Here is a 13,180-nt window from a genome sequence, read left to right as displayed (position 1 = left end):
AGCACAAGCCTTGTTCTGCAACCTAACAAGCCACTGCCAGAGGCACAGGCTTGGTGAAGCATCATTCTTCATCCCAGACTAAATGTGTGTGAGTGGGCACAAACAGAGTGCATAAATAGCAACATACATGAGTTCATACAGACATAAAATTAGCTGGGTGTGGTGCCACATGTCTGTGATCCCAGCACTCTGGCAGAGGCAGAGGCGGGTGAATCCCTGTGAGTTTGAGGCCAGCCTGATCTACAAAGCAAGTCCAGGACAGCCAAGGCTACACAGAAAAACCTTGAAAAAAATAAAGAAATAGGACAGTAAAAAAACAAAGTTCAAAAAAACAAACAAACAAAGCAGAGTGAGGACTGGGGCGATGGCTCAATCTGCAAAGTGCTTGCTACACAGCCACATGGCCCTGAGGTTTTGATACTCAGCACTCATAAAGCTGAGCGTGGTGGTGCACACTGTAACCCTAGCTTGGGGGGGGGCAGCAGGGACCACTGGTCAGACCAAAAAGCAGAACTTTAGAGCTCAAGATTCACTGAGAGACCCTGTCTCAAAGCGTAAGGTAGGAGTAATTGAAGATGTCCAAAGTTGCCCTTCGATTTCCTCACGCATGCACACATACATGGTCCTGTATGTATATACTGGTGTACACACACATACACACACACACAAATGCAACATGCCCTCCCCTCCAAAAACAACAACAACAAAACTATTTATAAAGACAAGCCTCATGTTTAATTTCTACCTATTCTCTCTTCTCATTAGAACACTGGCGGCAAGCCAGACCTGCAGCAGGCATGCCTGTGCAGCGCTCAGGAGGGAGGGTCAAGCAATTGCAGGTAGTTCAAGATGAGTTCAAGGCCTACCTGGGCTACACGAAAACCTGTCTCAAAAGAAAACCAAATCAGACGTTTAAAATCAGATCTGGGACTAGAGAAGTAGAGTAGCAGAAGAACATTTGCCTAGCATGAGTGACCTCTGAGTTTGATTCCCAGTATGAAAAGAAAATAATCAGAACACTTATCACAAATTTAAGAGGCAATGAACAATATAATGTGAAAGGCACAAGCTTTGCAATCAAACCGAGCTGGATTCTAAACCTAGTTCAGCCGCAACCTAGCTGTGCAGCATCAGGTAATTTACTCAGCCTCTTGGAGCCTCTCCTCATCTGCAATTGCGGAATAAAACTTACCTTGCAGTGAAGGCTGAAGATCAAATGAGGTGTCTGAAAAGGCACTAGCTCAGAGCCTGCACTCAGCAGAGACTAACTGGCAGCTCTGGCTGTTAAATGCCGCACAGAAAGCACAGTTATGTTCCTTGAGAAGGTACGAGCCTGGCAAGTTATGTGGGTCACTGAAACCTTTGCTTAACATTTACTAGTTCATTAAATCCCAGAGCATGGGGACTATTCGTAATGCTTTGGACTCCCCAGAATAAAGTCCCTTTATGTAGGCCAGATCTGAGCTCTTCAATTTCTGGGAGTATGGATGGAAACTCTGGCTCCTGGAAGCTGTGTGGAGACTCTGGCTTCATGTCAGACCATCTGAGGGTGGCCAGGGATAGACACTTTTCTATGAAGGGGAGGTTTTGTCAGGAGACTCTGGGAGGATTCTGAAGTCCAGGGGTCTGATCTTGTGAGAAGAGCCTGGCTGTGCCCAAGTGACAGAAGCATAAGGTAGAGAAGAGGGTGCTCAACAAAACAGATGGCTCTCTCTCGCTAATGACGAATAGTTCACAAGTGTTTCAGCTGCCATCTCCTCCAAGTCTGCACAGGCCATGTCTGTTTCTCCTTAGGCACTGACTGCATCCTAACCCCACCACTCACATGCCAGTCGGATTTTTAATCACCCACTGAGTGCTGGTGATTTGAACTCACTGCATGGAGGCCCTGCTTGACAGATGGTTATGTCTGAAGGAGGAAAGGCTATCCTGGCAAAAGTGAAATGGACAGGGCAGGTGAGACAGCTTAATGGTTAGGAGGACCTGGGTTCGATTCCCAGCACCCACAAGGGTGGCTTACAACCAAACATCCATAACTCCAGTTCCAAGGAATCTGGTGCTCTCCTCTGACCTCCCCAGGCACCAGGCATGCACATGGTGCCCACACATATATGAAGGCAAAACCTGCATAAATATTTTAATAAGATTAAAAAGGAGCAGGGGAACAGAAGCCAGTCTCCAGTAATCTGAGACCAGGGCTCACTCTCGTGTACAGCTTGCTAACAGTAACTGTGCCGTGGCTCCTGGGGATGCTCAGATGCCCACCCGGTTACCTGGCCCTAAGGAAACTCAACCATACGCTTTAGGCGAGACATAATCCTGCCTCTAAGTTTACTAAAAACTAAAACTAAAACTGCCTGGTTGAATATCTTACGTTTAGCTATCAAAGATTTCTTGGAAGCCAGTATTACAGAACGGTACTGCCAGTACTGTGACCTTGTGGCCTCACCCTGTCATAGACCCTAAGTCTTACCTTTCAGCCACTGATTTCTGATTTCTTATCCACTGTCTCTGTGTCTGGGAACACTATGCACGTCCATGTGCTGTGCACCCTTGCTCACAGGCTCTCCTCTTTCTTTCTTTGCCTCCTTTAAATTTCAAGTGTTTCAAGGACGAAACACTTGAATAAGTACCTCATAGAAGACACCCAATCTCTGACCACAAATACTCAACAAACAGGTGAGAAACTCTACCTTGAAGGTGGTTAGACAATGCAACCAAAAATCTCAACATGTGTAATGTTTAAAATTATCTTGTAAGCCCCACCTGCCCAAGGATCAGGTAACTGCCTGGAATTCTGGAAGTTGTAGCTCTTGGAAAAATAACAAAGCCTCATGGGAAAGTACGGTGGCCTATAGGTTAGTCTTTACAAACCCCTGCAACAAGTGTCTGTGGTAGCTCAGCTGGAAAATCCCAGGGGGCAGTTCTAACCAAAGCCCATCTCTTAGTCGGTATTTAATATTTAATAAAGCTTGCTTTAAATTTGGCCCAATATAGCATAACTAATTTTTCTCCAGAAAAATTTCAGAATTAACACAGACCTACTGGAACCACTTACATGAAAAAGACTGAGAAGTTTGTATCTGGATGAAGACATGGAACAATGATCTCTCAAACAGTGGTAGCATGAATTAAGTGGGTACAACTGCCTGGAAAACCACTGTGGTTTGTTGAATGTAAACATAATCCATGATTCAGCAATTCCCCTTGTTCACATAAACCAACTAATGTATGCACATACACATTAAAAGATATGTTAAAGAGCATTGACACCATTCTTCCAATGACCTAAGACTGGCAATAACTGAAATAACCACCAATCATAAAACGAAGTCAACTACAGTTCATTCATGAAGCTTAGAGATGAATGACTGTAACAGGTAACAACACAGAGGCAGCTCAGAGAGCATTCTGTCATTAAAGAAGGCGGCCTCAAGAAAGCTGTGTGTGCCATTTCATTCATCCCAGCTTCTCTCTCTCTCTCTCTCTCTCTCTCTCTCTCTCTGTGTGTGTGTGTGTGTGTGTGTGTGTGTGTGTGTGTGTGTTTAAGGTATCCTTCAGACTCCTTGCACTCTGGTCCTGGGCTGAGTGAAACAGGAATGTGCTGTATCCCAAATACACTATATATTTACTTGTGTTCTGTTTGGCAAGATACTTAAAACATCTGTGACTACTTATAACTCTCAGGGCGTACTCAGCAGTGTTCAATAAATGCTAATGATGGATTTCCCCTTAGTTTTATAAATACAGCATCTGCCCTTGCCATGGTGTTTATCATACTTGGATTTTGTCAGCATTACCCAAGAGCTGTAAGGCACACGGCCATCTTTGTTTATAGGAAAGTCTACGTACATTCCATATTGGTTGTAAGAATAAACCACAGCTCTCCCTGGGTGGCAAACAAATGAACTACATTTTTTTGAGCACTGAATCAGAATATGAAATTATATTGTCTCATTTAAAGGTGACCCATCCTTCATTTAGATAATAAGTCACCAAAATATTAAGTTAACTACTTTTTGTTTTTGCATTTTTATTAATTATTATTTATTACAATTTGTTCACTTTGTATTCTGGCTGTGGCCCCCTCCCTCATCTCCTCCCAATCCTACCCTCCCTCCCTCTTCTCCCCCTATGCCCCTCCCCTAATCCACTAATAGGGGAGGGCCTCCTCCCCTTCTATTTGACCCTAGCCTATCAGATCTCATCAGGACTTCCTCTGTGGCCTGGCAAGGCTGCACCCCCCACCCCCAGGGGAGGCTGTCATTTAGTGAGTCCCAGTTCTGGAGACCGGCAGGGCTGGTAGTTGCACAATGCAGGCTGGAAATGTACTTGATGCCAAAATGTATATGAGAAAATGGCTGAACAGATACAAAATTACACATCCACAGGTACGCCTAACTCAAATGTGTCTGACATTTACCATCTACCTCAGAAGGCATAATAAATATTTCTTAATTGAATTTTTAAAAAAAGAGGTTGGAATAAGAGTTTAACAATTATTTTGGTGCTGGACATGTTGGTACACATATTTAATCTCAACACTCAGGAGGCAGAGGCAGGCAGATCTTTGTGAGTATGAAGCCAGCCTGCTTGGCACAGCAAGACCTTGAACGTATATATAAGAAAGAGCATTGTTATAGGTCTTGATGCTGACTTTGCTTAGCAATTACACTGATTGATTTAATAGACTGTGTGTTATAGTCCCTGCTTTGAGCACGAGGGAAGGGGTTAATGAATGAAGGGGTTCTTCCTGGGGCAGCATGGTCCTCACTCCAAAGCTGGCAAATGCCTTCCAAACAGTATACACACATCCTTTTCCCCCAAGACACACTGACAGAGTTGTCATTATGTCTCACTTTCATTCCCTTGGACATGTTTGAAGGGATTTTCACATGCCAACACGGAATCTGGAAAGGATTATTTATTATTCAAACCTTAGAACTATTAGAAACCATAAGCTGAAAGAGTGCTTTTAAGAGTCCCTAGATGTGCTGGGCTCCGTGGCACACACCTGTAATCCAGCACTTGGGCAGGCAGAGGCAGGCAGATCTCTGTGAGTTCAAGGCCAGCCTGGTCTATAAAGCAAATCCAGGATAGCCAAGGCTACACAGAGAAATCCTGTCTCAAGAAACAAAAACAAACAAAAAACAAAGAGTTCCCTAGATAATGATGGCCTTTTTCTGCAGTAGTAAGTAACTTAACCCAAAATACCTCCCAAAAGCTACAGGTAATTAGAGCATGACTCACGTTAGGCATCAAGATGACATTGCTAGCCTGCAGGGCAGATCCTACCATTCTGTTTGCTCTTGCACCTCCCAGAAACAGGTGCTATTTTAAACAGGTGTTTCAAGATATGGAAGAGTGCACTACAGAATGCAAAATATAACATTTACCCTTAGAAGAAAAATACAATAAAAGAATATTTATAGTATCATTGATCTAAAAAGCTCAAAACACAAAAACACATGTGAGATTCATAAAAGCCACAAAGTATCTAAGCAGAGTACTCTTGCATTCCTGGTAATCTTAACCATAATCTGGTTGTTATTTATCCTCCTAATCTCACTTTTATTTTCACATTTTTTCTATTAATGAGGCTTATAACCACGCACTTTTCTAAAACAGGCTTTTAATCATTTCCAGAACAAACTGGGGTTGTACACGAGTACTGTAAATTCTGAGGAGTTGAGTAGAGGTATGTTCTGAAATTTGGTAGTTCAAGCCCTCATCAAAAAGACTGCTAACAGGGCTAGGGAAGATGGTCGGGAGAAACGTGCTTGGCGGCTAAGAGCACTGGATTCTCTTCTAGAGGATCCAGGTTTGATTTGTGAGCCTGCATGGCTCACAACTCTTTGTAACTCCAGTTCCAGCGTCTTTGACACTCTCTTGTGGCCTCCCTGAGCCTGTCCTGAGAATCTGCTCCCGCCCCTTAAATGCTGGGGGTACAGGAGGACCACTATGCCTGCCCCCCTTTTTTATGGGTTCTGGGGATTCCGAGTACTTTATTCAGTGAGCCGTGACCCCACCCCACCCCAGTGTTTACCATCATCTTCATTCCGTTCCCTGCCCATTAGCTCAGGCATTGTTACTAAACAGATACGTTTAGGAAACACTAATTGTGTGAAACAGGAAGCAAAACTTTAATTTCCAAACTAACCCAGACAAAAGCATGAACACTGACTCTTACGGACCTCACTAGGACACAGAAGGAATTTTAACAAGGGCTTTTAAGGCCTTGTAAAAAGAATTTTTTCAAGGACTCCCACCTGGAAAAAGTTTCATATATGCCACCTTACCTTTAAAACTGAAGATGTTTGTTTTTAATGGATTACATATTTATCTTTGAAGCAGTTTTGGTACACGTGAAATAGAATAAGGCATTTTTCTAATTATTATTCAAGGTCGAAATAAAAGAGGAAATACCTATAATGATTTACCTTTATTGCTTGTATTTTGTTGGCCTGCCGTGTCTCAAAAAGCTTAGCATTTTCTCTCCAGTTGCTCCAAATATGTTTATAATTTAAATATGCAATAATGAATTTCACACTACAGAACATGAGTCTCAGGTGTGCTCACCAAACAAGCAGAGGCTTTAGTTCAAAAGTTTGCAAAGAAGAGGTATTCAATCCAAAAAGTAAAGTGCAGCTTTATGCGTTTTACATAATCCCTTCGTGACTAAGAATTAACTGCAAAAGTGTTATAAAAGTACTTTAAAGGAAAGTACGTTCTTAACAAAAGAGCGAACATTTTCCCTCATGTGCATTTTCCCTCATGTTCTGAACTTTCCGAGGCCTAGCAGAGGTGATCCAGCTAGTTCATCAGCCAACAAGTGGTTCAACAGCTTGTTTTGTCCTTAGATTGTTATCACATGGGGGACCTGAGAACTTATCCACCTATCAAAACTGGGAATGAAGGGCAGGGAAGCAAAAAGCGGTTCATTCCGCACTTAAGTGGCCTGTCCACACGGCCTCACTCCCCTGTCCTTTTGAAGGGAACGCCCTCACACAGTGGGCACACATCCACGTGTTCGTGTTTTAAGGATGGAAAAATCTCCAACGCACACGTCCGCATGTTAACGTGCATTCCCTGGGTTTTCCGTCACTCCTCAAGTCTGACTGTCCACAGGATTTCACCAAACCCTCGCTAAGGGACACCCTCCTATGCTGTCCACACCCGCTGCCTAGGCACGGCTCACAAAAATCATGCTTCAAAATGTAGAAAGAATTACAAGGAAAGAGGTGAAGATCTGTCTAAACACAGTCCCAAGCTGTTCTTTTTACACCCATACAATGGGTCTCTAGGTAGTCAACATCTGTCCGCGCTGAGAGGCACCTCTCAAGCAAACTGCTTCCCTAGTTCTTGACATGTACACCGTCGAACCTGGGCCTCTGCTTTCGACCTCTCTCAGATCGGCTCATCAAGCCTAGAAGCCTGTGGGAGGACTGAAAAGAACTGAGCAGGGGAAGAAAGTTGCTTGCTACTCTGCCTTCCTGCGCGGATTTCTTCCGGCGGCTCCTGCAGAGCTCAAGGGGCCGCGGGACCCCCGGTTGGCGACCCGGGCTCTGCGGGTGGCACGGCCAGGCCCGAGCGGCCTCGCGGCGGCGACCCAGGACCTCGCAGGCCCCGGCTCCGGGGCCGGCCGCTGCGGCCGGTGACCGACTCACCTGCCTCTGGAGAGGCGATGGAGCGCGCGCCGCTCGCGGGGACCCAGATGCGCGAAGGTGGAGGCGCCGGCGCGGGCACACCGGACAAGGGTGGCGAAAGCAGGAAGGCGGATTACCAAAGCGGGGATGCGGAGCCCAGAAGCAGGCTGCAGCCCTTCCCCGAGAAACGGAAGAGGCGGAGGAGGGGCGAGCGAGGAGGAAGGGAGCGCCCGCGCCGGGAGGTGGTCGCGCTGCGACCCCGCGCCCGCGTCCTGGGGCGGGCACCGCCTGTGGGCCAGCGGCCGGAGGACCGCGGAGGTCACCGCAGCCGAGGCGGGGAGGCGCCCTGCCTCTCTTGGCTCGCGAGGCGAGCAGCCCAGTTTCTGCCAGCTCCCCGCCCCAACTCTTTCCCCGGGCGGTGGCGTGGGAAGGCGCGGTGACGCCTCATGGTTCTGGGGCGGGCGAGGGCGCGCTGGCCGGAGTCCGGCGTCCGCGACGTCACAAGTGAAGCACGGTGAATTTACAAGTAAGGGCCAGAAAGCTCAGGGTCGCCTCCTCCACGGTTCACGGCGTGCGTTGTTTCCTCCGGAATCGCCCACAGACGCTTTGAGAATATTCACCCTCCTTCATTCAGACCCTGGGTGTTAGGAGTTTGACAGATGCACTTGAAGCTGTGAGGCTCAACTTCCTGCTAGCTCTGTTTGAGCACCCCTGTTCCAATTGACGTGTCTAGGTTGCTGCATGCTCATTTAGCTGAAGCAGTGTCTTCTGGACATACGCCTTATTAGCTGCGGGCCAAGGGCCAGGCAAGCAGCAGAAAGCTCAGCCTGGGTGGGGAGCTCATCTCTCACTGCAACTCTAAATTAGTGGTCGGTGTGTTAGTTAGGAATGGTAGGTGGAAATTGGAACGAGCAGTGGTGGAAGATGCTGTCCGCGCTCGCTGCCGAGGGCAGGAATGTTAAAAGGGCAACATAAAAAGCGGGATAGAAGGGGCTCACAGTCTCCGTGCCTTCTAACGCAGCGTTTCACCGCCCATTTAGCTTCAAACAACTAGGACAGAACAATCTTGCAAAGCCCCCAAAGACTGCAGAAGAAGCTGCTTTTGCAGAGGGTGACCGGGCCCTTGCGACCTGGTAAGCTGTATCCACCAGCATCCCTACAGCTCTTTCTGTGGCTGAAACTGGTAAGCTCTTCAATAGTTCTTGCCAGCAGGTTTTCTCATCCACCTTTCCCCACGCCGCCATTTATCCGTGTCACTGAGATGGCAACTCGCTGAACAACGTGGAACCACTAAGACAGGAGCCTGCGGCAGTAGGTATCTACTCTGAAAAACACAGTTTGTGGTTAACGTCGGTCAACTGTGGCCCAGCTGGCTCCCGTCGGCGCCCTGCCCGTGTCCAGCTCCCCTTCACCCTTGGGTTCAGTAGATTCAGCATTCTGCCTCAGATTATTATTTTTAAATTTTTTATATTTCGGACAGAGTCTCACTTTATAGCCCTGTTGGCCTCAGATTCTCACCCCCCCTATTTCTGCCTTCTGGGAGTAGGGATGTAAGCCACCACGTTTAGATTCTCAAACCGACCTGTAGATCCAGTCTCTGAGTCCATCCTTGCCGTCACTGCTGTTATTGATTATGGAATCATATCTATTGTTGAGGAATTTTAATTCAGAATATGGCTGCCCTGGCAAGACATCACATCCAAAGATCTTCTAGGTATGTATGGTCTGGCTGGAATACAGACACGCCTTTAAGCCAGGATACAGAGGCAAGCAGATCTGAGTTCAAGACCAGCCTGGTATAGAGCAAGTTTCAGGTAAAGAAAAGTTTAGATCCAGGTGTGTTGGTATATACCTTTAATCCCATATAATGAAGGTAAAGTTAGTTTGTAGAAGGAAGCACTAATTGATCTCTAATTGAGTGGCAGAAACTGTGATGAAGCAGAGAAAGATTTGACAGAATAGGATATGCTCAACTCTCAAAAGAAGAGAGAGGAAAGGGAAGCTGTTTAAGGGGCAATACAGAGAGAAGACAGTTTTACCAGGATGAATATACAGAGGCAAGTTGAAGAGAGAACAAGACAGAGGTAGACAGAATGAGCCAGAGAATGAAAAGGAGCCAGAAGATTAAAAAAGATTGCTGGAGTTAGAGTCTAAGCAGAGCAATTCAGAGGCTGAGAGAGACAGATTGAATAAATTAGCTGGGAAAGGAGTTAGAGTCAGAACAGCTGAGTTGAACTAGCTAGCCCAGAGCTCAAAAACAAGAACAAGAAAGTGTGAGCTCATTCAGCAGTAAGTCTCAGAGGCTGAAAACTTCTAGGCATAGCTAAGATTGTATGGAGGCTAGAATCTTCCAGGCCTAGGCCTAGGTTAGCAGAAGGAGGCAGTAAGCCTCCAAGAAAACAAAACAGGAAAAAAAAAAGTTTCTTTTACAATCTATGACAGCAAAATCAAGAAATAGCAATTAAGATGTTTAGGAGAAGTACATAGATTTGTATGTAGGAGGAGAACTGGGGAGCAGATTGAATCAGGCTATAAATCTAGCCCATTTCTCACTCCACTGCTGCAGAGACCACCCTGCAATAGACAGGCCTCTTGCTTGCTTAGAAGATCCTGATCTCTGCCAAGTGGGAGCAACCTCCTGGTGATCAAGGCCCATTGTCCCTCCCATCTCTCAACGTTGTCACTCACACTTAATGGCCCGTTTGCCAAACTTCCTCTGTTCATAAACACTTATAACTCCATGTTTCTCGGCAGCACTGCTACTACCATGAACAGTCTCTTGCAGGTAGAGCACACAGCTATAACAGCTGTATAACTGGAAAGTCATAGATATACGACTTACCAATAATATAGATATATGACATATATTATAGTGTAAAATATATAATTAAATATAATTATATAGTGTTCATTGTATAATGTATAATCATATATTTATATGATAAAATTATGTCATATATAACATATATGACTGGTAAGTCTTACCTTAATCTCGAGCTGATGAGATGGCACAGCAGGTAAAGGTGGCTGCTGCCAAGCCTGATGGCCTCAGTTTGATTTTTGGTACCCTCATGGTACAAATAGAGAACTGACTCCCAGGAGTTGTCCTCTGACCTCCCCTTATGTGCCATGGTACACCTGTGTGCTCATATAGACACATAATAACATGAAAAAAAATTTCAAATTCTACCCTAATCTTATGGTAGTTATTATGGTGATCTTCCTTTTGTAAAGAAGTATTTTATTTATTATTATTAAAAATTATTATAATAAATATATTTTATAAATAATTATAATATGTTACTCTATTACAAAATATTTATAAGAAATATTGAGAATATTAAGACATAAAGGGCTTAGTTTTTGCAGTACTTGCTCAGGCTAAGTTTGAACCTGCAAATTTGGCTTCAGTGTTCATGTGGTGTTACCCATTCATCATTTTAAGACCTTTCTCAGAGTGTTACGGTTTAGCTATAAAATGTCATCCACAAGCTCACACATTCGGACATCTCACCCCAGCTTGTGGTGCTGTTTTGATGAGTTACAGGAGAACCATTGCTGGGGCGGGTGGTGTCTCTGGGAGAAGCAGAGGACGGAGCAATGCGGTTCTTGCCTGGTCAGTGACCAGCTCTTTGCCTCCTGTGTCTTTTTCTCTCTCTGTTTCTGGAAGGAGTGTGGAAGAAGTTGGAGCTGTGGACTAGAGAAGCCTTAGAACACTGCATGAGGAGCCTAACAGGCTACTCTGGTGGACGTAGAAAAGCAAAATGCCAGCAGAAAGAGACCAGAAAGAAACTTCTCAAGAGCTTTCAGAGGGAAAGGAAGGCTTTGTGGTGAGGGAACTAGCCTGGAGGCCATTTGTGTTACATTGTCACAAAGTCTCTAGCCACGATTCCTGTAAATGCAAGCGAAGCTGGATTTGAATGTAAAGGAATAATTTATTTTGTGGAGGAAATTTCAAGGCAGCCTAGTATTTGTTCTTGCTGCTTTTATCTATTTTGCAGTGAGAACTCTGAGTGGAAAGTGAAGCAGAAAAATGTGGAAATATGCATTTGGGCCAGGAAATGAAGGGGAGTAAAGTTTGAGTTGTGGACCAAGTTACTACCTGAAATGCTGCAGATTGTTAAAGAGAGCAGCACAACTAGAAGAGAACTCGGCAGCTTCCCGCTGCAATAGGAATGGTTCCTTCAGCACAGGACAGCACCTAGGCAGCTTACTCCGGCTCAGCCAGCTAGGGAGCCATGTTGGTAGTCGGAGGCTGCACAGCCAAGGCGAGAGGGAGCCAGGCTGTGTACTGTGTCGGCATCGGAACTTAGTGCTGATTTTGCGAGCATGCAAGATTCCAGAGTTACAGTGTCGTGGAAGCTCACACCCAGGTTTTAGATGGCCACTGAGGACAGGCAATAGGAGCAGGTTTGGACCCCAGGCCTGGAGCAACATCCCAGTGGGTAGAAGAAGCTTAGAAGTAAAGCTTAAGTTGCCATGGATTCAAGGATGCTAAAGATACCAGGAATGTGAGTGGCTGCCAAGGAAAGCTTCAGCAGAGACTTGGTCCAAGATAGACAACGTGCTGTAGGGAAGGGGTCTGCACGTCCATTGGATCCCAGATGGTGCCACACAGGCACCAAACACCACACACAGGCTGCAGGGGTCAGCACAGAGGGGTCTGGTTTTGCTTTGGTTCAGTCCTTCCTGGCAATAGGCTCAGTTACCCCTTTCAGGACAGAACTTTTGCCCTGCGTTACTGTATATTGAACAGTGGTAACTTGGTTTTTTGTTTGTTTTGTTTTTCCATTCATAGTTAAGAGATTGCTTACAGTCTTAGACTTTGGACTTTCGGCTTTGACTGGTGTTGAAGCTATAAAACAATGTGGACCAGTTGGACAGATTCCATTTTTCACTATGAAGTGGTGATAGCCTATAGGAAGCAAGACAGAAATAATATGGTCCAAAGAAAAAATGTCCCTCCTGTGTTTGAGCGCTCAGTCCCCAGCTTGAGGCACAGCTATGGGAGGTTCTGGAACTATCTGGACACTGGGCCCAGCTTATGGAGGTAGAGCCTTCGTGGTGGGACTTAAGGGCATGACACAGCTTTGCTTCTGGAAGGAGCTCTCTTCTTGTCCCTTCCCGTTTTCTTCTTCTTTCCTCTTCTCCTTCTTAGTCTGTGGGGATGTGAAGGACCCCTGAGACCCACACACTCCTTGCTCTCCAGGACTCCATCATCCTTTATTGCATGAGACTGAGCCAGATGAGATCCTTCTGCCTAGAGTTGTTCCAATCAGGCATCTTCCACGAAAATGAGAAAAGCAACTGACAAAAGTAACTCATCACTCTTGAAGAAAATAAAAGGTTTGACTTTTTGAAGTCTTAGAACTGTGCTTCTCAACCTGAGGGTCACAACCTTCAAGGGGTCACCTAAGACCATTGGAAAACACAGATATTTACACTATGATTCATAACAGCAGCAAAATTACAGTTATGAAGTAGCAACAAAAACAGTATTATGTTTGGGCACAACATGAGGAACTGTATTAAAG

The 13,180-nt window shown here is 45.5% G+C and overlaps 1 protein-coding gene across 1 annotated transcript in view; it reads right to left on the bottom strand.

Annotated features, from left to right (window-relative positions):
* The window catches only part of Inpp1 (inositol polyphosphate-1-phosphatase), a 29,858-nt gene extending 22,052 nt beyond the window's left edge, over positions 1-7,806 (bottom strand). Inside the window, exon 1 of the mRNA XM_021649285.2 lies at positions 7,668-7,806. The gene's annotated coding sequence lies outside the window, so the exon portion shown is untranslated. The remainder of the gene's footprint in view (positions 1-7,667) is intronic.
* Positions 7,807-13,180: the final 5,374 nt, after the last annotated feature.

Source organism: Meriones unguiculatus, chromosome 15 (assembly GCF_030254825.1).
Source record: "Meriones unguiculatus strain TT.TT164.6M chromosome 15, Bangor_MerUng_6.1, whole genome shotgun sequence".
Lineage (NCBI taxonomy): Eukaryota > Metazoa > Chordata > Mammalia > Rodentia > Muridae > Meriones > Meriones unguiculatus.
This window is presented reverse-complemented; position numbering and strand designations above follow the sequence as displayed.